General features: G+C 44.2%; 1 protein-coding gene across 8 annotated transcripts in view; it reads right to left on the bottom strand.

The window, feature by feature from the left end:
* The window catches only part of LOC147012023 (protein tweety homolog 1-like), an 85,673-nt gene that overhangs the window by 56,094 nt on the left and 3,602 nt on the right, over positions 1–25,977 (bottom strand). The window lies entirely within an intron of this gene.

Below are 25,977 nucleotides of genomic sequence, written 5' to 3'. Positions count from 1 at the left end.
AAACCGCATCAAGGAAAAAATTGAAGCTTGGCACATGGCAAGAACTCCTCATGGAGAATAAGTGAGATTTTAAAAAATGACGTCATAGATGCCTTTGTTATGACGTCAAAATTGCATATGTAGAACGCTTCATCCGATCAGTATCAAAAATTTTGAAGGTCATCTAGGGATAAAATGGTCCACAAATTTTTTTTGTTGATGTCATCAGTCACGTGATTCAGCAGCCACATTGTTCTTTTTCAAAAAAAAAAAAACCTTCAAAATCTTTTTCTCTGAAATGGCCAGAGGCAAAACCTAACACGTTTGACTGCCTGTCCATGAAGAACAAAAGGTTCACACATAATATGATGTCACAGGTCACGTGGTGTGGCAGCCATATTGGAAAACGGAAGAAAAAATAAAAAATAAAAAATAAAAAAAAGCTTTGGACCTCTATCTCTGAAACCGCATCAAGGAAAAAATTGAAGCTTGGCACATGGCAAGAACTCCTCATGGAGAATAAGTGAGATTTTAAAAAATAACGTCATAGATGCCTTTGTTATGACGTCAAAATTGCATATGTAGAACGCTTCATCCGATCAGTATGAAAAATTTTGAAGGTCATCTAGGGATAAAATGGTCCACAAATTTTTTTTGTTGACGTCATCGGTCACGTGATTCAGCAGCCACATTGTTCTTTTTCAAAAAAAAAAAAACCTTCAAAATCTTTTTCTCTGAAATGGCCAGAGGCAAAACTTAACACGTTTGACTGCCTGTCCATGAAGAACAAAAGGTTCACACATAATATGGTCACAGGTCACATGGTTTGGCAGCCATATTGGATTTACCTGAAAACATATAAAAATCTTCTTCTCCAGAACGCCTGGACAGATCAAGGGAAACTTCACGTAAATGTTCCCCAAGGCATGCATGTACAAGGTTGTTAAGGAATAATTCATGTCACATGGTTTGGTGGCCATATTGGATTTAACAAAATATTAGATAATGTTTTCTCTGGAAGCGCTTAATCAATAGACATGAAACTTCAAAATTATGATCGAGTAATGATGGGGAATGAATGTTTTAAATTTCAACTTGATCGGACACGTGGTCTGGCAGCCAGAATTATATAACTTATTGATGTGGCTGTGCCTGGATGGGTTTGAGGGTAGAGGAGTCGCAGCTCAAACCCAAATCCTATCCAGGTTCCTCCTGATGACTTCATCTTTGCTTTTTGTTTGTTCGGGTTCCTTCTGATTACTCCAATGCAGGACTGGTCCTATTTGATTTGAATTGAATTTATTTTAATCCCATTCCAAATTCAATTGAATAACTGGAACTGCCACTTTATAACTGCTGGCAGTGATGACCGAGTACCAAGACGTCCGGCTTCGACACAACATGGGACTGATGAGTTACGGACTGAGTAACACAAAGTGTTCAATCTATTTATTACGTATGCGTTAGCCGCTTTTTCCTGGGGACATTGTCGGTATCACTTGAATTGGCATTTAAATTACCTGAACACGAAGCAATAAATGTGCGGGAAATGTCACCATGGGTCCACAGGGTAAACGGGAAATCCACCAAGTACTACAAAGCCCCCCCCTCCCCCCCAGAATTCTCTCCACTGTATGGGATTGATGAATTATGGACCAAGCAACATGGTGCATTCAATCTATTTATTACATAAGCAGTTAGCCCTTTATCGTGAATACATAATCGGTATCAATTGAATTGGTGTTTAAATAACCTGAACACAAAGTAATAAATGTGGACACCATGGGTGCAGAGGGGAAAGCGGGATTCCCCTGAGCCTAATGAGGGCCCACACGATTCTCCACAACGCGGGATTCACAAATGATGCACCGAGGAACAGGCCACGTACTCGGTGTGAACGTCTTTATAGTTGTGGAGGAACTCTGGGAAGGGTTTGAAACAGCAAAGCACTTATCTTGTGTAGGCGTTCTTCAGTTTCTTTATGCAGCTTCTTCAACAAGAGTAGTGTGGGAGGTGCTAATTATTTATATAATCCTAGCCACCTGGTTTTAGTTGATTAGGAGAGAGCTGATTGGCTACTCCCTCTATTCACAGGTGAGAGATGTGGGTGAGCCGTGTGTGTGTGTGTGTGTGTGTGTGTGTGTATATGTATGTATGTATGTATGTATGTATGTATGTATGTATGTATATATGTATATATATATATATATATATATATATATATATATATATATATATATATATATATATATATATATATATATATATATATATATATATATGCCTGGTGTTGGCGCAGTGGTTCGGGCAGCGGCTTGGGATCCAAAAGGTCCTGAGTTCAAGCCCCGTTGGGCCACTGAATTAATACACCAGGGGATTGACTCAGCCTGTCATCCTTCCGAGGTCGGCAAAATGAGTACCAGTATACTGGGCCGGTGTATACCCCGGTTAAAATAGGTGTACCATATCGCTGTGTCATAAGAGGCAACCAGAGTTGCGTCAGGAAGGGCATCCGGCGTAAAACATGTGCCAAATCACTATGCGGATCATACGGATGATCCGCTGTGGCGACCCCTAACGGGAGCAGCTGAAAGTAGAAGAAGAAATATATATATATATATATATATATATATATATATATATATATATATATATACATATATATATATATATATATATATACATATACATATACATATACATATACATACACACACACACACACACACACACACACACACACACACACACACACACACACACACACACACACACACACACACACACACACACACACACACACACACACACACACACACACACACACACACACACACACACACGATAGTATAACTGCAGATAACCAAATTCGGTGGCGTAATGGTTACTGGCAGGTCAGTGGTTCAAACCCGAGCTGAGTCATACCAAAGACTTTTTAAACTAGAGAGTTCAAACAACAGCTTACATCACGCAGTCTTGAGAAACAATGTTATAGGCGAGGTCTGCGAACTTTGATTGGTCATGATGGTGTAAAATGCTGTAATATTTTGTCTAAGTACTATAGAACAAAAGGGGTTTGAAAGTGTCAAAAAGGCGATTTGTGTTCTCCAGTGTTAAAGTATATAATTCAATTTCAATAAAATAAAGATTGTGAAGGTTGTAGAAAAAAAAAATTCAGAAATTAACCACCGTTGACGCAGCATCTTTCACACCGCCTTATTTAACACGTCACATTAGTTATTCATGCCTGTTGTTTGTGTCCTTACGAATGCTAAAAACAGCAAGCTTCCTGTTTGGAATGATTTTCAATTTTATTTTACTACCAAACAGGCAGACAGAGTAAAAATAAATAAACACATTCACTCCTCTCTGCGCATGCGCGATCAGGGCGAATTCGGAGCCAAAGTCCTGCTGAACTACAGGTTTTCCTTTTCCGATTCATGTTCAAAATATAACAATTGAAATCAAGTTTTTCTTCGATCATAAACTGATGTTTGTAGACAGAGACAAAGACAGAGACAGAGAGACAGATAGATGCACAAAGTGAACTAATTGCTTAACCCCGCTTTTCGCTTCACATGCACACGGTAAAAAAAAATAAATAAATAAAAAAAAAATAGGACCACTGGGACCTGGAGCTTATCTGGGCACTGGCCTAATGTTGAAACCCAAATTTGGTAGCATTCTGACTGGTGGGTCTGGAGAGGAAGGTTTTTTTTGAAGGAAGTTCCATGATTTTCCCAAACATTTACTGGTCTGCCATTTTGACACACTTCCGGTCATGTGATCAGCATGGCATCTGCAATTTAACATCAGGAGCCTTTCCTGATGTTGTAATCCAAATTTGCCAACGTTCTGACTGGTGGGTCTGGAGAAGAAGATTTTTAAAGGAATTTAGGCGATTTTCCCAAAAACTGACTCGGTCATTTTGACACACTTCCAGTCATGAGATCGGCATGACCTCCACAATTTAACATTCCTACCCTGGCCTAATGTTGTCACCCCAATTTGATAGCATTCTGACTGCTGGTCTGGAGAAGATTGTTGAAGAAATTTGTCAGCCATTTTGACCTACCGGAAGTCATGTGACTGCAACAAGTTTTGCAATCCCTGTTACCAGTCAGGAGAGGAACGTTGCTGCCAAATCTCAACCGGATCAGCCCAGCGGTTTGGCCGGAGAAGTCGAAAAAGAAGACGGACGGACGGACGGACGGACAGTGCACGATGACAATACCTTATCTGGAATATAAATTCCAGACAAGCTAAAAATGGTACGTACTGCTTCCTTGCTCGATGCTCAGCATTTATAGAACATGCAAGGACAAGGATAGACCATGGACAAATGCTGGGAAGGCAATGACAAACCACCAAGTACAACCCTTGCAAAGAATATGGTACAACAAGGTCAAAAGAAAAAAAAACATAGTGTAGGTCTGCGGAGGAGCTTCTGCTCCATGCTGATGAAGGCCAATAAGAAGATGCACATGTCTGTGGATGTTCCCTCTCTGGGGTTGAACTGGTCCATAAAATAGAGAATTAAATTATCTTCCCAGTGTTGGTTGCAATACAATTACATGGAAATGTAGCTCTGCTAAGCTCACGCCTAATATGTGGAGCCGATACAACAGTCTCACCAGCAAAGCCTAATATACATGCATACATACATACATTGCAGCTAACACCTGCAAATTCACTCCGTTTAATCTATCTACTCAGCAATCCCTTCTCCCATTGTCATATTGTTGTTTGCCGGGGTTCGGTGGCGATAAACGACCACGAGGTGGAGCAGTAGGGCCGTCTCCCACCGAACACCCAGAATTAAAAAGTCGTCACCCCGGATAACTCCGGAGTCGACGGGCCACTTAAAGGACCGTGATCGCCAATTCTCTGACGGCGTGGGGTAAGGTCAATAGCCAAATTTCAATATACCTAAGTACCCACATCGTCAAATTACCGGGGAAATCACACCCTCGGCCGACTCTGTCTGAACCGAGTCGCAGGTACCGACTCGGATCCGGCGTAACCGAGAGGAGTTACCAGAGCCGCGCCAGTCTCAATGACAACTTTCGGCACCAACGGCCTTACTATTTTTTGGGGGCCTTACTATTCTCAAGCCCGAACCATGCTAGGCCAATGAAAGAAAACACTGACAACGAACTGAAACATTTAACATATACACAATGCATTTGTACGTACTTTATACGGTTTATACAAAAGTGGTTTATTTAAATACAATAATCGGGGAGGGGAGCACACAAAGAGCAGAGTTATCACGAATATGCAGGCAATTTACAACACACTTAAACAATTTCTACTTACAGACAGGACTCACGTACACACCCAAAAAAATGGTGGCCACGGCCTTTATTTGGCCCTTCAGCTCGGGAGGGAAAGGGGAGCTGAGGGCAGGGGCCTATTCTTCCACCTGTCCGCCTCGTGCGGTCTGTTCGAGCTTGTCCGGTGGCGGGACTCGAACCCGCTGCCAACAACGCAGCACCAAGAGCGATGCAACGGACACCAGTCAGCACGGGAATGGACCAGACAAGACGAGCACCCGCGGGTAGACGAGAACTCCAGCAGTCAAGACGAGGCTTCTTCTCTTTCTCCTTCTCTACGGCTCGCCACACTCTTATCCTTCCCCTCCCCCGCGGGTCGAGGGAACCGCTCTGAGGGCCTCGCCTCCGGATTGGACGAGGGGCGAACATCCCATCTGGCTGGGCGGGGCCACCCTTGAGGTGGTCAGCCTACTGATTGGACGAGGCGTCTCGGGGGTGTGGCGAGGTGTCTCGGAGGCCCGCTCCCCGAAGAGGCTCCGTAGTAGCTTTCGGCACGCTGACCTCCCATTGGCTGGGGCGCGAGTGCGATGCTCGGCCTTCGCTCATTGGCTGGAGGAAACGTTCCATGCCCTTCCTTGAGAAGGGGCCTCAATCTGAGGCGATGGAGGCTCCGCCCACACCTTCAGCCAAAAACATGTGGGCAATGGCGACCGGGTTGATATGAGTGAGGGACGGTGCCGCTGCTGATGTTGTTGTTGTTGTTGTAGAGGTATAAAACCTGACTAAAATAACTCACAGCGCACACACGAAATTCCCATTAGGCCAAAAAAAAAAAATGTTGCATTGGCGTAACCCGCCCGACCCTACGGTTTTTTTTTTAATCGATATCAAGTATCTTGTTGATTGCGATCGCGATCGCAAAAACCCGGAAGTGTTTCGGACAGAACCCGCTGCGCTATGCATATGTCATAGTTTAGCTCGCTGCGCGCGTGTGTGTGTGTGTGTGTGTGTGTGTGTGTGTGTGTGTGTGTGAGTGTCTGTGTGTGTGTGTGTGTGTGTCTGTGTGTGTGTGTGTGTGTGTGCGCGGGTGTGTGTGTGTGTGTGTGTGTGTGTGTGTGTGTGTGCGCGCGCGCGAAACGGCTCTGCATATAATCTGTACGAGGGAGAGATATTGCGCCTCGCTCGATCAGTACGTCATCTGTTGTTTCCAACATGGCCGCGTACTCTATCAAGATTACTGGCATGCTTGGGCCTAAAAAACTGTTCAGCGTCTTACGAAAATGCGACAAAGATGCGAGGCTTGGAGATATCATTCAGGGAATTGCAGACGTAAATTGTGACACTGCTCCAATACTTTCCTCCGTGCAAGCGTCTAGCAGTGATGGAGGGTCCTTTTCGGACGTTTTGGCGGCGGAAAAGGTGTCTATCTTAGATGACTTCGGTTATCGCTTCGTCGTGGGTTACTTCAGCCACAGGCTCAGCGATGATTCGGCATCTACGTCTGAGGCTGAGCTGCCCAAGAATGCCTTTGAGGCATGCCATGGCTGCAGGCGCAAGGCGAGGAAGATTTGATCTTTCGGGACTGAAAAAGAATTGTAGTTCTGGCATGCCACAGGCACAGGGACTAAATGCAAAGGACCAATTGTTCAATAGCATCATACTATTGCTGGACAAAGAAGCAGTCTGGTTCAAATCAGGAAATCAGAATGAAGCTGAATTCATTGTCAAGGTAAGAATGAAACTGAAGTGAAAGGCATTAGATTTCTCTTCATATGGGATTTCCTGGCATCTGACGATAGAATTTACACATCTTAGAGCTGTTGTCAGTGGTGTACCGTCGTACTCAGTAGACAAAGCATTGGAGGGGCAGAGTGTTGTTCGTGAACAATGCTCTGCCCCTCCAATGCTTTGTCTACCATGTACGACAGTACGCCACTGGCTGTTGTAAAAACTACAGTCAACCTTGTCTAAGTCGAATCTGTTAGGACTGAAGAAATAGCTTAGATTTAAAGGTGTAAAAACAAAAGAATATAAAGAGAAGAGAACTTGATAAGATCTTTGACTTAGGCGATTATTCGACTTATGCAAGTTCGATTTAGGCAAGGTTCACTGTACTAGTTTTTTTTTTGAGTGGGGGGGGGGGTCGCCGACAAAAAGGGGGGGTCCTCGAGCCGAGGGAGATTTTTGGAGGGATTTATTAAAAAAAAAAAATCCCTACCTACTTACCCTATTTTTCAGTGACCCGTTACGCCAATGCAACATTTTTTTTTTTGGCCTTAGACATAGGGGATGGATTCCAACTATAAACACGTACTTATCGAAATAACTAAGCTTAGGGACTGCTGTCTGTGTGCAAATGGCTTCAAGATTCGTAACAATATTCCCCTCTACCTCTTCACACATTTCCCTCAAATCATTCATCCACTCCCACTTACATCCCTTCTCACTACCTTTTCTACCTCTTCATCCCTGAACACAAGTTGTGTTTTAAGCTAATTTGGTCCAATGGTGTAAGAATGCATAGAAGAGCAAATCCCCGGCAAATAGGACACCAACACCAACATTTTAAATTGTCATGTAGATGAAATTCCTCAGATGGATCAATAGGGCACAAGTTGAAGTTTTCAGAATTGGAACTTACCTGACATAAGGAGGCAATTTTGGTTTTCAAAATGACTGCCAAATTATGCATAGATTGTAATCGTGTAAACAACAGCAATGACAGACGACTGTTTCCTGTATATCTCCAAGCCCATATATCTGAATGATTAACTTGCATATGATTTTGTATCTTTGTATGACAGGTTATCAAACAAATGAAAATCAGCTGATTTTATTGACTTGATAAAAACCCCTTGATGAAATTTATCTGTATTGATGAAACATCAGTTGCCAAAAACCACGTCTTTATTTTTACATAACAGCCATGAAGATATATTTGATGGTGGTTGAAATTTTTTCCTCGGTGTTCAAGGCCCTCCCCAAGCCAGACTGAATTTAGAGTGAATAGAGAGTTCAAGATATATTTTTTAATGGGCTGAATGGAATGTGTAACATCAGTTACCATAGCCTCAGTTACCAATATGTAACGTCAGTTCCCAAGGATACCTTGCCTATTATTCAGAGTGGTCTTCATCTTCTCATTTTTGACTCTCATCCTTTTCCATCACTAGAGGGCAGTAATAATTTCTTCTCGTACTAATATGTAAATATGGTAATATGTTCTAATAATATGGGGTCACCCTCAAATCACTTTCACTAAGTGATTTTGTCTTTGCCAGTACATGTACATCAAGTAACAATTTATGCACCCTTTGTTTTAGAAGTCAAGGATTTTCACTCTGAAAAGAAAGCACAAGTAGCTCACTGCTATATTTCACCCATTTCATCATTATCTAGAAACAACCAAGGTAAGTTTAAGATTTTCCTCTACCATATAGTCGTTTCATGCCCGGCGTTGGCTTAATTGTTTGGGTGGTGAGCTTGGGATCCGAGGATCCTGAGTTCAAATCCCACTCAGCTGTTGAATTAATACCAAGTGGGGTTGACTCAGCCTGTCGTCCTTCCGAGGTTGGCAAAATGAGTCCCAGCATGCTGGCATCCTGTGTCGGAGTGGCGACCCGTCCAGGATTGTGCCCAACAGCCAAGGAGACTGCATAGGCAGCACCAATGCTCTGCACAGAGTATGGTCCCAATGGGTGGATGGATATAGTCGTTTTGAATTCGTTATTTATAAAGCCTTTTGGCTAGTTTGCAATGTTTTATGCAACAATAGGAACACATAAAGCTGCATGAATGCATCTGTGCGATATAATTCTTGAACTGCAAGTTTAACTGTCAATGCAAGAAAAATTTATGCACTTATCCAAAAAATTTTGTAATGTTTTTGTGCATTTAAAAAAAATAAGTTAATAGTTGTTAAAGCATTCAGTAGACCTTTGCACCAATCTATGTGGTCAGAATGAAATTAGCTTCATCCTAATTTTATGCCTCTCCATCGTTTGTTTCTTTTGATGATCTTAAAGGTTCCATGAGAGTCAAAACTTTCAGGTTATTTATATATTAACTTGACCTTCCTAGTAAAGAAATCACCATGTTTCTTTTTTAAAATAAAAAAATGGAATAATTAGACCAATATTTCGAACATTTCTGGTGCTTTTCACAACTTGCTATGCCCCGCCCCTTAAAAAAGTTGACTTCAGCGAACTGCAGCGTTCACGTCATATGCAGAACGCGACTCGCACAGGGTGGATTGACTTGAGATGTCGCGCGCCGTATAAAGTACGTACAAATGCATTGTGCACGTGTTTGCTATCTTACTGATCGTCTTAATTCCTGTTATGTGATTGTTTCGCGGAAAAGAAATTCTGCTTCTGAGCCGTGTATGCACAACAATCACGAGGCAATTATTTATCCCTTTACTACCTTGTCCTAGTCGTGTACAAGTCCAATACATGTATGCACAATAAAGGGCTATACCATGTCCACAAAATATTAAATGTGACTGTTGAACCTTTCCATTAAAAAAAAAGAAACTTACAAGGACACACAAGTAAAATACTACTTATTACAAAATACTACTTACTTACGTGCAAGGACACAAAAATACTACTTTAAAAAAAATACTTACAAGGACACACAAGTAAAATACTAAAGATTAATATTGCATCATTTTAAGGTGCAAGGAGATAATTTTAAAATCAAACAATGTGAAAAACCTGCACCCACATATTGCAGCTTATTGAATTGTTGGTTGAAACCAGCCTGCTGGGATCGGTACGATTCCACATACATGCAAGCCAGGTATGGCTGTACTCAACATACATGGGTTTATTCTAAAGTGAAGGCACTGCTTCCATTGGCTTGCTATTCATTAACATTTAGCCAAAATGCTGTAATAAATGAACAGGGAAAATATGTTGGCACAACTATGAAAGACAAATTTATCTGTCCTATTACACGGCCTCATGGCCTCGGGACTCTTACGCATTGACTTGTACATTGTGTGCATGCTAATACAAGTTACTTGTCAAATCTAGAGTCTAGACTCGTCCGATAAATCCGTCGTCCGTCCGACTAGGCCGATAAATCTGACATGCAGTTGCTTTTTTTATTATTCTCTTTTCTTCATCATTTTCTACTGGTGCTACATGACGACAGTAGGAATAAAATAAATAAAAATGCAACAGAACGTCAGATTTATCAGACTACTTGAGACAATTGTATCACAAGGTGCATTCTGCACACAAGTTTTCATCATATCCGGACAGCGAGATTGCTTCGTTTTATGCGCGGAGAGATACGGCAGATGACATGGGCTGGCCTTGCTTGTGATTCATTCGCAGCACGTCCGCTGCGCTGGTCACGTCACCTCACTAAAATATTTCTGATATCGAGCAGTATGCAAGTCGAATTTACATTATTGAATTACGAATAGGATTTAGTCTAACCAGTTGTTATCGCCAAGTCTTCCTTCGATGTCCTCCCGATCATCATGAACGCCGGGAATTTCATCGCCATTTTCCTCTGCTTGTCCTACTTCGGGCTTGAACTGGTAAGGCCGTATTTCATTTCCAGCTGCCTGAACTTCACCTCCCGCGACTACGTTATCTGATAATTCTCCATCTGATTCAGACCAAAATCCTTCATTTCTCTCACACTCACTGTCGCTACCAGACAAATGAAAGTCCATGTCATCCATTATTCAAAACCAAATGTTTGATTTTTTTAAAGCAGAAATGAACGAAGCGATCGAGTCGACCAATCAAATGTGGAAACGCACAGAAAGCCAATAGAATCACGTAGACCACCAACCCGAGTAATTTACGTGCAGCCTTTGTCGTCATGTGGGTTACGGCCCTTTCAGTAGATTTCGGCAGAATTTTTAGGGGCATTCCCGAAGAGGTTTGTTTTTTAAATTTTACATTTTACAGAACGAGTATTGTGAAAAAACATCGTCAGATCTGAAATCACGATGAAAAACTCCTAGAGGACACATAAATATATAAATATATATAAATATATATATATATATATATATATATATATATATATATATATATATATATATATATATATATATACATATATATATACATATATATATATACATATATATATACATATATATACATATATATACATACATATATATATATATATATACATATATATATATATATATATATATATATATATATATATATACATATATATATATATATATATATATACATATATATATATATATATATATTTATATATATTTATATATATATGAAATTTCAGTACTTTGGGTGTCATGGGACCTTTAAATTTTATATCTTATGTCTCAGTCAACAGGAAAAGATAAAGCAGAATTCTACATTGTGGAATGTTATTTTATCCTATCTTCATTTTCATTGCAGAAGTATGGCACTGATTGCTGCAAAAAATAAAAAGAAACAGAGGCGGTAGAGAGAAAGGTTGAAACAAGAAAGAAAGTATGATTTATACAAGAAGAAATATAGAGAGCAAGCAAGGCAAGGGAGAGAGCGACAGAGAAAGGAGTTGAGCATGTTACCAAAAAACTGCAGGCCAGGAAAATGAAAGAACGAAGTGAAACTGTGATGTCACGAGTAGCAAGAAGTAGAGCTCGCAAAAAAGATGAATCTTGACCAGAGTAACTTGGCAACTGTACCACATCACGGATAAAAAAATTGCCAGCCCTGCAGAAAGCCACAGCAAGAGCTGAAAGAGGTCTCCCAAGCACCCCACGTCGCAAGAAGGCGATAATGTGCCATTTATATTCATCACATCTCACCGAAGAGAATGAATTGGCAGCACAGTCCACTTCAGAACCCTCCACAAGTTTCTGTACATTGTCTGAATATACCAAAAAGCACAACGAGAATTATTATTTGAGAGAAGACATCAGTAGACAAGCTCCAGGAAGGAAAGATGTCATCACTGTGCAAAGGCAAGATAAAATAAAAGCAAGAGCAGAGCAGGAATCTCACCTCTTCAATCGATAAACCTATGCCATGTTTGAGGAAGAATATCCAAACAAAGTAGGAAGGACCAAGTTTTTTTTTTTTGTATACGAGGTGTGTTCAAAAAGTATCCAACCTTAATTTTTCGTGCGTAAACAAATGAAGCTAGGGAGGCGTGGTTTGGTGCACGTATGTAGGCGATCCTAATCCGTATGCGTGAATATTTTCCCGCCTGCAGAAGCTGTCAGTCGCCGACAGACCGCCGATGAGTGAGGAAGTGTAAGTGAGTGCCGTCGGATTTTAGTTTTTGATAAAATGATGGAAAAAAAAAACTTGAACAACGCTACTGCATCAAATTTTGTGAAAAGCTTGGCGATTCCCAAGTGGAAACGATCCGCAAGATTCAACAGGCCTTCGGGAACGAAGCAATGGGCACCACACAGATAAAAGAGTGGTACAACCGCTTCAAAGATGGTCGCACATCAGTGGAAAGTGAAGCACGTTCTGGTAGGCCCTCAACATCCCGAAATGAGATAGTCATTGACCAAGTGAGGACCCTGCTGATGCAGGATCGTCGAATCACGATCAGAGAACTTGCAGACGAGGCGGGCGTTAGCATTGGATCCGTTCATTCCATTGTGACTGAGGATTTGGGCTTAAGGAGAATCTCAGTGAAGTTTGATCCAAAGCTGCTAACGATCGAGCAGAAGCAACTCCGTTTGGAGATCGCACAGGACATACAGGAGACTGAACAGCGATCCCAACTTCTTCAACACAGGGATCACTGGCGATGAGACCACAGTGATCCGTCATTTTGTCAAAAACGAAAATCCGACGGCGCTCATTTACACTTCCTCACTCAAAAGAGCACCAAGTTCCTTGACTTTGCAAGAAGTCATGGACTGAGGGTGGCTGGTTCATGGTTTCAGCACCCACAGGCTCATTGCTGGACTTGGTATTCCAACGCTGGCAGTGTGGTAAAGGAGATTGAGACCATGTGCTCGCTGATGATCGCTGGAGGATGATCCAGAACTGCAGGGTCTACCAGAGTTCTCAGCTCCTCAATACTGACCACAGGCTTGTTGGAGCAACTCTGAGGTTGCAGATTAAATCTGAGAGAATGGTGCCATCCCAGCCAAAGCTGGAGGTTGGCAAGCTCAAGGCAGAGGGCAGCTGATGAGTTTGCAAACAGGCTAAGTGGGGATTTGGAGGGTCTGGGTGCTTTGGGGAATCCTGAAGAGTTGTGGAGTGCCTTCAAGACCACCGTCCTTGATGATGCCGGTGGATGTCTTGGAACTCACCGTTGGGTGAAGAAAAAAATTTCTCTCAAGGGACAATGTATACCATTGACCAGTCACAGGGTCAGGCTTTTTGGCAGAGCTGAGCTGTTCAGGGAGCTGAGGCGTAGAACTGCACGTGTGCAAAGGGGGACAAGGAGGCCTATGTGTGAGGAATATGTAAGCGGTTAGAGCATCACTTGTGGTCAAGTGATTCTCCTGTTTACAGGGGAATTCACGCATTGCGTTCAACCAAGTCCATCCCTTGGTGTACTGCAGTTGGAGCGGAGGGTGGTGGACTCTTGACAGAGGAGTGCGAAATGAAGGCCAGCTGGGCTAGTTACTTTGAGCGGCTGTACCAGGCTGATCCACCAGCTGTCGAGTTGGATATCAAGGGTATTGCTGTCCCTCCAACCAACTGTGATCCACCTTCGTTTGGGGAAATACAGGCTGTGGTGAACCGGTGGAAATGGGGTAAAATTCCTGGAATCTGTGGCATCCATGCCGAACTTCTCAAGGCTGGTGGAAATGCTGCACTCGTATCGTTGCATGCAGTTCTGTGCTCTGCCAGGAACACAGGCATCATTCCAACTGACTGGAAGAGGGGCCTTGTTGTCCCTCTCTGGAAAGGAAAGGGTGATCGCCAAAACGGCAACAACTACCGAGGGGTGATGCTGCTCTCGCTGCCGGGCAAGGTCTTTGCTTGGATAATTCTTGATAGGGTTTGCCACCATCTGCTTGAGTACTAGGATCCAGAGCAATCAGGCTTTACACCAAAGAGGTCAACGATAGACCATGTCCTTGCTCTTTGGGTCCTCACCGAATGCAGACGAGAGTTTCGGCAGGGGCTGCTTGCAGCATATGTTGATCGCCACAAAGCATTTGATTCAGTGAATCGGGATGCCCTCTGGAGGTTTCTTGATCTTCAAGGGGTGCCACCAAAACTGATCAATCAAATGTCAGAACTATAAGCTGGTACTGAGAGTCCTGTGAGATGTGGTGATACCATCTTTGACTTATTTCCAGTTATTGGAGTTTGTCAGGGGTATATATTGACCCCCACACTTCTCAGCACTTGCATGGTCTGGATTCTGAAGAGGATGTCAGAGAGATCAAACTGCGGTGCATCGTTTGGGAATGTCACGATCTCTGACCTTGATTTCACAGATGATAGTCATCTTTATGGAGACTTTGGATGTCCTCTTGGGAACCCTCAAGGTGCGAATGAGGAGTCGGAGCCACTGGGATTACGGGTTTCCTGGGTCAAAACTAAGATCCAGGCTTTCACTGCCATCTTGTATGCTGCTATCTTGTTTGTACCTCTTTGTGGTGAGGATGTTGAGGTCACAGTGAGATTCACTTTCCTTGGCAGTGATATTCATGCCTCTGCTAGCTAGGAGCCAGAGGTCAATAGACGTCTGGGTCGAGCCTGGGGAGTCATGGATTCACTGGATCATGGGGTGTGGCGCTGCCGGTACCTGTGCGGGAGGACGAAAGTCCGAGTCTTCAGGTCCTTGGAGCTTCCAGTCTTGCTCTACCGATGTGAGACTTGGACTCTGACCATGATCTGAGACAGGGACTTAATTCCTTTGGTATCACGTGTCTTCAGAGAATCCTTGGCTATCGCTGATCAGACTGTGTCCAATGAGCGGTTGCTGAGAGAGACTCAAATGAGATTTGTAACCTGCATAGTCCACGAGCATCAGCTGCGGCTGTATGGACATGGGGCTCGTTTCCCTGACGCTGATCCTGCTCACCAGATTCTCTCAGTGAGAGAGCCTCGTGAGTGGAGGAGGCAAATGGGCCGACCATGTGCCTCATGGTTGCAGCAGGTTGATCGGCATCTCAAGGAGATGTGGACGGCCAGACGGAGGCCCCTGGAGTACCGGCGGAAAGTGGATGCAGCGACACGCTCCTCTGGCACATGCTCCCACACCTGAGCTGACCTGACCATGCTTAAGCTATGTCATTCCAGGTAACACTCATTTTAAACTCTCTACATTTGCCATTCAGGTTCGTTCTTACATATCCTGCACTAACAATTCTGAATAATGTTAAATATCACCTGAAACACTTTTTCTTTTTTCTTTTTTGCATGCAACTCTTTTTGCCCGCATCTGAGAAAGTGTTTGTGAAACAACCAATCAACAACCTGCTGTTTCAATAACCAATCATAGTTTACAAATCTGCACATTATCACATACCTTACAACAAATCACTCAGCAGATTGCTCAAAAGTAGAGCCTAACATGCAGTGTAAGAAACTGGTTGTGCAACTACTCGCAAAAAACAAAGCAAACCAAACAAAGTTTTTTTTAACCTCCGCCATCTTCGAAGATGGATGGAGGTTACTGTTTTCACCCCTTTCTGTTTGTTTGTTTGTTTGTTTGTTTGTTTGTTTGTTTGTTTGTTTGTTTGTTTGTGAACAGTATTACGGAAAAAACTCCTCGACGGATTTCGACGAAACTTGGTGGGGGGGTTTGGTATGGTCCAAGGATGATGCCATTAAATTTTGGACTTGGTCCCCCCACCCCAAAAAAAAATTGTTAGAGAAAAAAAAGTTTTTTTTGCATTTCTACATGTTTTAAGTGATTTCCAACCCACCCCCAAAAAATTGTTCCCCCCCCCCCCCCAAAAAAATAGAGAAAATGTTTTTTTTGCATTTATACATGTTTTAAGTGATTTCCAACCCCCCCAAAAAAAATTGTTACCCCCCCCAAATGGAAATTTTTTTTTTGCATTTCTACATGTTTTAAATGATTTACAACCCCCCCAAAAAAATTGTTACCCCCTCAAAAAAATTGTTAGAAAAAATTGTTTTTTTCTACATGTTAACATTTCTACATGTTTTAAGTGATTTCCAACCCCCCCAAAAATTGTTAGAGAAAAAAAATTTTTGCAACTTTTTTTCAACAAAATTTCGATTTTTTTTTTTGCATTTCTACATGTTTTAAGTGATTTCCAACCCCCCCCCCCCAAAAAAAAATTGTTAGAGAAAATTTTTTTTTTTGCATTTCTACATGTTTTAAGTGATTTCCAACCCCCCCAAAAAAAATTGTTGGAGGAAAAAAAAATTTTTGCAACTTTTTTTTCCAACAAAATTTCGATTTCTTTTTTTTTTTGCATTTCTACATGTTTTAAGTGATTTCCAACCCCTTTCCCCCCAAAAATTGTTACCCCCTCAAAAAAAATTGTTAGAATTTTTTTTTTTGGGAATTTCTACGTTTTAAGTGATTCCCACTCCCCTCCCAAAAAAAAATTGTTAGAGAAAAAAAAATTTTTGCAACTTTTTTTTCAACAAAATTTCGATTTCTTTTTTTTGCATTTCTACATGTTATAAGTAATTTCCAACCCCCCCTCCCCCAAAAAAAGAATTGTTAGAGAAAAAAAATTGCAAATTTTTTTTCAACAAAATTTCGATTTCTTTTTTTGCATTTCTACATGTTTTAAGTGATTTCCAACCCCCCCCCCCAAAAAAAATGCTGGAGAAAAGAACTACAACTCTGTCAGCACTGTTGACATCATATTTAATGAATAAGATATAAGGTTCACTTGAGTGACCCAGCAGTATTGGCGGCGGAGGTTTTGCACTCTCCCGAGTGCTCCCCCTCTCGTCTTTTCTTGTGAACAAAAGATGAAAACAAATAGTCAAACAGGCAGGACGAACGGTAGGAATGTGCCTGACAAACCATTTTTAAACAAATAAGTATTTCCTACGCCATCCAGTTCAGGATAATAGTGTATTCTCCACGATGCTGCACAACCGGCTCACAACAATACAATAAATAGACTTAACATAATACACAACCAACCTCGTCCTCCACCCCCCCCCACCACCAAAAAAAATAAACACGAGTGATCAAGCAAAAACAGATGGTACATTTACAATATCATAATGCAGAATCATGGGGTAAGACCTTGAGTGTGTATTGGTTTCACGTGGATCATGAATCAATTAGGATTTTCATTATCATTTTTTTTAAAACATCTTCGCAGGTCGGTGAGAGGCAATGCCAAATGGACTCGATAGCTTAATGGAAGGATAAAGGTTATATATTTTTGAAAAGGTTTTTAAAAAAACACATCACAGCAGAGAAAAAAAAACAATGGTTAATGTAAAAGAGTAGGCACAACCATGAGATTAATGAAAATACAAAAAGGAGGGGGGGGTGGTACTGAACTGTGTATAGTTCAACAATTTTAAAATGATACCGTTCAATAGACAGAGAGAAGGAGCTGGCAGGATGGCCTCAAGGTATGCACATTTGCCGCAGATGTCGAGCCTATGTTCGAATCTCATCCCAACGATAAACTGTCATCCTGGTGTTTCGCATGTAGGGAAATGATGCATTCATTACAAGTGCCCAGTTCATCGGATGAGCGTCAAGCTGGTGGACCCGTCAGCCAGCACTAATCATAGGTGGATGTTAAAGATCCCTCGGCATCTCTCCTGAACAGTAAACGTGTTATCGCCGGCATCCTGGACAAATTATAAATCCCTGCCGCCTTCAGTCAAACGTCAGAACTGACTATCATCGGGACCATACTCTGTGCAGAGCGTTGTTGCTGCCTCAGCAGTCTCCTTAGCTATTGGACACAATCCTGGATGGGTCGCCACTCCGACACAGGATGAATGTGGGAATAATTGGGACCGTGTTTCGACCTAGCCCTTGGGTAGAGGGCTCGGGGTACCGCCTATTGTTCCGTAGGTCCCTATTGACGTTCTCGGAAGACCAATACGTATCCAGAGTGCGGTCGCGTCGAAAAGGCAGTCAGATGTGACCGAGCGAAGCTAACATCCGAATGCTGATGCCAATTCACACACCCCACTGTTCAACACACAGTGTCGTATGCAAATCCATTCATGCCATACCAATTCAAAACAATGGAATAATTACAAATGTTTTACTCAGGATAAAGAAACACAGGGCTGTTTAGCGATAGAAGTCGAAATAGGAGACGGATGGTGCCCGATGACAATAGCTAATCTAGAATTTAAATTCCAGATAAGCTAACAAGGTCTGGTGATTACTGCATATTCCTTCTGACTCTGGTGCCCACATCTATTCTACTTCTGCCCTACTCAATCCACACAGGACCTTAAATTCGATGCCTTATAATCCTCCGATACCTTAAAATGGATGCCTTACACCTAAAAATCTCAGAGCTGTTTCTGAGCATCTCATGCTTTTTGACTTGGCTTAGCAAGCAACCATACTTCCCAATCACCTTGTTACACAAGTAGTTGTGACCGTCGCATCAACACCGGCGGACTAAATTCCCATGTCCTTTCGGAGCAAAACTTTTTTTCGCAACATTCAAAGTTTCCAGTATTTCAACAAGGTTGTCACAAGACAAAACGATTGTTGTACACAAGACATGACTGGATAGCTATGCAAGAAAAATCTCCGTTACATTTCAAACACATTTTCTTCTTCTTCTGTAATAGGTGGTACAAGGCTGTGAGTATTATCATTGCTGAAGACGTGGCTCTGCCGCTGATGCAATGCCCTCTATCGGTTTAGGCAGGAATTTGGAATTTGAAAAGGGTGCTGGCAATAGCTCCCCTACCCTTCAGGAAGGACACCGTGGGATCTTTAACATCCACCATCTAATGCTGGCAGACGAGACACCGAGTTTAATGTCCATCCTAGGGACGGCACAAACTGACGCCTCGCCCTGCCTGCAAGACACCGGGATGATAGTTTGCTGCACCGAGATTAAAACCCAGGCTAAAAGGCTCAGAGGAGAGTTTGTATACGTCTCGACCGTCCTGTCAGCCCACTTCCATTCTGACATACGGTTTTTCATGCAATGAAAAGGAGACGGCATCAGTATCAACTAGACGGGCACTCAGTAAAGCGCATACCTCCGCCATGTAAAGCCTGATCCATGAGAACATTTCAGGCCCCATACATTTTTGAGATATCATGCGATGTATCGGTTTTTTTTTGGCCATATTGTTGCGGGCCGGGTATCGGCTGCGAGCACGACCGCTAGGTGGAGCAGTAGGGTCGACTCTACCGAACACCCGGAATCTAGATCGTACCTTTCGGAAAACTCCGAGGGTATGGGTCCCTTACCGAACCGTGAATCGTCAATAATTCCACCATGTGGTACAGGGTTATTTGCCAAACTTCAAAATACCTAGAGATCCACGTGGCGAGTTACCAAGTATTCACACCCTCGACGGCACTCATACAGGACGAGCCGTATGCGCGCTCGACCTGTGCGGATGCTCACCGAACCTCCGTCGGTCCCAAATGCACACCACTACGGCGACAACGGCCTTCTTTAATTCTCTCAACACACACAGTGTTAAACCAATGAAGAAAACACAAAAACGAGCTGATACATTTAACACATGGATATTTATTTACCATGGGTGGGGAATGAACAAATAAGAGCAGAGTTAAACCGACTAAAGCAAGGCAAATAATGTACAGCGAAGGCACTTATCCAATTCCTACTTACAGACAGGCCGGAGACAGACAGACAGACAGGCCGGAGACAGACAGACAGACAGGCCGGAGACAGACAGACAGACAGACAGACAGACAGACAGACAGACAGACAGACAGACAGACAGACAGACAGACAGACAGACAGACAGACAGACAGACACACACACATTCCCACCTCTTGCGGTCTTCAACGAGACGAGACGAGCGACCCAGACCAGCGTCGCGATGCGGTCCGAAGAACCAGGCGCCAGCGAGATGTGGTGGAAGAACCAGGCGCCAGCGAGATGCGGTGGAAGAACCAGGCGCCAGCGAGATGCGGTGGAAGAACCAGGCGCCAGCAAGATGCGGCGGAAGAACCAGGCGCCAGCGAGATGCAGCGGAAGAACCAGGCGCCAGCGAGATGCGGCGGAAGAGCCAGGCGCCAGCGAGATGCGGCGGAAGAACCAGGCGCCAGCGAGATGCGGCGGAAGAACCAGGTGCCAGCGAGATGCGGCGGAAGAACCAGGTGCCAGCGAGATGCGGCGGAAGAACCAGGCGCCAGCGAGATGCGGCGGAAGAACCAGGCGCCAGCGAGATGCGGCGGAAGAACCAGGCGCCAGCGAGATGCGGCGGAAGAACCAGGCGCCAGCGAGATGCGGCGGAAGAGCCAGGCGCCAGCGAGATGCGGCGGAAGAACCAGGCGCCAGCGAGATGCGGCGGAAGAGCCAGGCGCCAGCGAGATGCGGCGGAAGAGCCAGGCGCCAGCGAGATGCGGCGGAAGAACCAGGCGCCAGCGAGATGCGGCGGAAGAGCCAGGCGCCAGCGAGATGCGGCGGAAGAACCAGGCGCCAGCGAGATGCGGCGGAAGAGCCAGGCGCCAGCGAGATGCGGCGGAAGAACCAGGCGCCAGCGAGATGCGGCGGAAGAGCCAGGCGCCAGCGAGATGCGGCGGAAGAGCCAGGCGCCAGCGAGATGCGGCGGAAGAACCAGGCGCCAGCGAGATGCGGCGGAAGAACCAGGCGCCAGCGAGATGCGGCGGAAGAACCAGGCGCCAGCGAGATGCGGCGGAAGAACCAGGCGCCAGCGAGATGCGGCGGAAGAACCAGGCGCCAGCGAGATGCGGCGGAAGAGCCAGGCGCCAGCGAGATGCGGTGGAAGAACCAGGCGCCAGCGAGATGCGGCGGAAGAGCCAGGCGCCAGCGAGATGCGGCGGAAGAACCAGGCGCCAGCGAGATGCGGCGGAAGAACCAGGCGCCAGCGAGATGCGGCGGAAGAACCAGGCGCCAGCGAGATGCGGCGGAAGAACCAGGCGCTAGCAAGATGCGATGGAGGAACCAGGCGCCAGCGAGATGCGAGCAGAGTCAAGAGCTCCGTTCAGCGCTCGTCCTGACAACCAAAATTCTTTCTTGGTCAGATCACGCTGCAACCTTATTCACCCCTGTCCGGGAGGGGGGGACGCCTCCTCCCTCCCCACTTTCCCTCACTGGACAGTTTTGGCGTGCAAAATGCGCACGTCGCCCTGTCATTGGCCAAAACGGGTGCCAAGGCCATTGATTGGACCGGGGGGGGGGGCGTGACCGCCGTCCGTCCTCCAAACAGGCAGAGTAACATTATCCTGCGTGGGCTGTGGTCATTGGACGACCACCGAGGAACTCGCTCGCATCTCCCTGGCTGGGCAAGAGCCGCCACGAGGCTCCTTCTTGAACTCCGCCCACCATGGGCGCCATGGCATCGGCCAGAGCGAAGTGAAGGTGAGGGTGATGCTGGTGTTGTTGTAGAAGATTTATGGATGTAATAATAAAAACCCAAACTATCAAAATAACTCCGCAGCGCATGAACATTTAATTACCCATTAAACAAGGGACGGGACCCTAACTAAAAACACACACTGATATAACTGTGCTATAGGGGGCGGCTGTCTGTCTGTGTGCACAAGGCTTCCAGATTTGTCACAATATCTCTCAATGGTGAAGAATAATTTTAAAATTTAAATAACTCTCATATCCAGATCTTGACCAAAATCTAAACAGTTCGTCCTTGTCACACACCAAACGCGTCCACAAAATTTCATCCGGATCTGTCCACAACTTTTTGAGATATCCTGTACACAGACAAACAAATGAAATTTCTCATTGAGCAAGGAATTGCCGGAATAACTTTGTCATATCTCCATGGTCTCTAAAAAATCAAAAACCTGGAAATCAGTTTGGTTCTTGCAAGTCGATAGTGCTCCTGTTTAATGAGTTATAGCACTTAGTTTGGTCATGATCATAACTCGGAAGTCAATCGGACTTGAAATGACGTTTTTATCGCAATTTGAAATTTTTGACCCGACCCCCCTGACATTCGACCCCCGATGGCTAAGAAGGGATGCGATGGAAGAACCAGCGAGATGTTGGTGTGACACCCCAATGAGACATATGGTTGGATGCAGTATTGGAAGATGCACATTTTGGATTTAGTTTGAAGTCGATACGACCATTTTAGCGTATGTTATTGCGAAAATAAGAATTTCAGTTTTTCGGTGACCTTGACCTTGACCTTTGACCTAGAATCACCAAAAACGACAAGTGTCTAAGTTGGACCATGGCCGATGTCTGAACCCAGTTTGGTCATGATCGCTGAAACGGTGTGGCCGCTGCAGGGTAAACAAACACACAAACAAACAGACAAGCCGGTAGGCGGACATGTGTAGTCGGCCGTTGCTAGGCAACGGAGGGGTCCACAGCAACGGTTCTTTCTCACACATAACTAGGACAAACCATGAACCTACCATACCAGTTTCATGTATATCTGACTCATAATCTCCGAGATATAACGAACTTCGTTTTTTTATTGTTTTCGACCAGGGTTCATTCAAAGTGTATCTTCTCCGACAGTTTTCATAGGATCCGGCTGGAAATTTTTGACAATATGGCTGAATGTACTGCCCACAGTCGCTCAGGGCCCGATTTTTGATTTTCAAAAAAACAAATTTTTTATGATTTTTCAAAAATTTCAAAGTCCCGTTGCTAGGCAACGGTGGTGTCCATAGCAACGTATCTCATTTGCACACAACTAGGTCATGGTATGAACCTACCAACCAAGTTTCATCGAAATCGCCATTGTATTAACTGAAATCGCCATTTTAAATACTGACTGATTATTAGGGTAGCACACATTAAAGAGTAGTGGAAGCGAGGTTGAGAGGAGAGGTGACGATCTGTGAGCAGCAATATGGGTTTATGCCAGGAAAGAGCACCACTGATGCGATGTTTGCTTTGAGAATGTTGATGGTGAAGTATAGGGAAGGCCAGAAGGAGTTACATTGTGTGTTTGTGGATTTAGAGAAAGCTTATGATAGGGTGCCAAGAGAGGAGTTGTGGCATTGTATGAGGAAGTCGGGAGTGTTGGAGAAGTATGTGAGGATCGTGCAGGATATGTATGAGGACAGTGTGACAGCGGTGAGGTGTGCGGTAGGAATGACGGACCGGTTTAAGGTTAAAGTGGGATTGCACCAAGGATCGACTCTGAGCCCTTTCCTGTTTGCAATGGTGATGGACAGGTTGACGGACGAGATCAGACTGGAGTCTCCATGGACTATGATGTTCGCGGATGACATCATGATCTGTAGGGAGAGTAGGGAGCAGGCTGAGGCGAGCCTCGAGCGGTGGAGGTACGCACTGGAGAGAAGGGGAATGATAGTCAGTCGGAGTAAGATGGAGTACATGTGCGTAAATGAGAGGGAGGGTGGTGATGTGGTGCGGTTGCAAGGAGTTAAGGTGGGGAAGGTGGATGGGTTTAAATACTTGGGATCAACTGTCCAAAGTAACGGAGAGTGTGGGAGAGAAGTGAAGAAGAGAGTGCAGGCAGGATGGAGTGGGTGGAGAAGAGTTTCAGGAGTGATTTGTGACAGAAGGGTAGCTTCAAGAGTGAAGGGGAAAGTATACAAGACGGTAGTGAGACCAGCTATGTTGTATGGTTTGGAGGTGGTGGCGCTAACAAAAAGACAGGAAGCGGAGCTGGAGGTGGCAGAGTTAAAGATGCTGCGATTCTCGTTGGGAGTGACGAGGATGGATAGGATAAGGAATGAGTATATTAGAGGGACAGCGCAGGTAGGACTGTTTGGAGACAAAGTGAGAGAGGCGAGATTGAGATGGTTTGGACATGTGCACAGGAGGGAAACGGAGTATATCGGGAGAAGGATGCTGAAGATGGAGCCACCAGGCAGGAGGAGAAGAGGAATGCCAAAGAAGAGGTTCATGGATACGGTGAGGGCGGACATGCGGGTGGTTGGAGTGTCAATGGAAGATGTGGAGGATAGAGTGAAATGGAGACGGTTGATCCGCTGTGGCGACCCCTAACGGGAGCAAGCCGAAAGAGGAAGAAGAAGAAGATTAGGGTAGCACACATCTCAAAATTTTTTTTTTTCCGACTAGATCGACTACCCAACAGACAAAAACTTCAAAGTCCCGTTGCTAGGCAACGGTGGTGTCCATAGCAACGGTTCTCATTTGCACACAACTAGGTCATGGTATGAACCTACCAACCAAGTTTCATCGAAATCGCCATTGTATTAACGGAGCACTGGACCGAACAGAGGGACAGACAGACAAGCCGGTAGGCAACATGGCTGCTCGCTCTCGATGGAAAGCTGGCCGACACGACTAGCCGATATTCATGTAATGCTATCAATCAATTTAGCATAATAAATATGATCATCACAGCCCTCTTAGTTTGCGCCCAGAAACCCGCCTTGTGAAATTTCAGGCATGTTTCCAAAGAGACTCGAACAAATGGCAGCCCTGGTAATTCCATTTATCTATTCGCTAAAGATTTTATTTTTTTTATATGATGCTGTAAGACATTCTCCTTGGGCACAAAAAAACAGGTCCCTCTGAGGTCCAGTTTCGGAGGTATTGATTTTTGTGTACAGTCCACAATATGTGTACGATGTACGATAAAGTATTTTAGCTGTTGCTAAGTAACGGAGGTGTGCATAGCAACCATTCATTTTTGTGTACATGCTAGCCACATTGTACACATTTCACCCAAGCTTCATCAAAATTAGACTCTTTCTCTTAGAGATATTCGCAATTAACCGTTTCTGAAATGTTCGACATGTACTCGCCCAAAACCTATCTCCTCCTACAAATATTTTTTGTTGGGGCTGCAAATTGGCATGAAGGGAGCTAGATAGATTGCGCACAGAACTCTAAGCTTCGATTTTTCGTTGTTGATTTTTTTCGATTTTTTGACCACTTTAAAGAGCCGTTGCTATGCCGTTGCTAGGGCCCGGGGTCCCATATTCGAAAGCACACGATTCCCAGGATTATTGGTCCGACCTACCAAATTTCATTGGAATCGGTTGAGTGGTTTAGCTCCTAGGCTTGACCAAAGTTTCGCGGACAGACAGACAGATGGAAATGTCCAGAATAAGGGTGCTCTCAGAGCAGCCAAAAACAAAGTTCGTTATATCTCAGAGACTATGAGTCAGATATACATGAAACTGGTATGGTTGGTTCATGGTATGTCCTAGTTAAGTGCGAGAAAGAACGGTTACTATGGACCCCTCCATTGCCTAGCAACGGCCGACTACCCATGTCTGGCTACCGGCTTGTCTACCCTTATTATTTTATCAGTATTTAAAATGGCGATTTCAGTTAATACAATGGTGATTTCGATGAAACTTGGCTGGTAGGTTCATACCATGACCTAGTTGTGTGCAAATGAGAACCGTTGCTATGGACACCACCGTTGCCTAGCAACGGGACTTTGAAATTTTTGAAAAATCATAAAAAATTAATTTTTTTCGAAAATCAAAAATTGGGCCACGAGCGACTGTGGGCAGTACATTCAGCCATATTGTCAAAAATTTCCAGCCGGATCCTATGAAAACTGTCGGAGAAGATAGACTTTGAATGAACCCTGGTCAAAAACAATAAAAAAATGAAGTTCGTTATATCTCAGAGACTGTGAGTCGATATACATGAAACTGGCATGGTAGGTTCATGGTATGTCCTAGTTATGTGTGAGAAAGAACCGTTGCTGT

This window comes from Eptatretus burgeri, chromosome 15, assembly GCF_056783735.1.
Source record: "Eptatretus burgeri isolate ZD-2024b chromosome 15, Ebu_testis_v1, whole genome shotgun sequence".
Taxonomy (NCBI): domain Eukaryota; kingdom Metazoa; phylum Chordata; class Myxini; order Myxiniformes; family Myxinidae; genus Eptatretus; species Eptatretus burgeri.
Note: the sequence above shows the minus strand (reverse complement) of the source record. Positions and strands in the feature narration are given on the sequence as shown.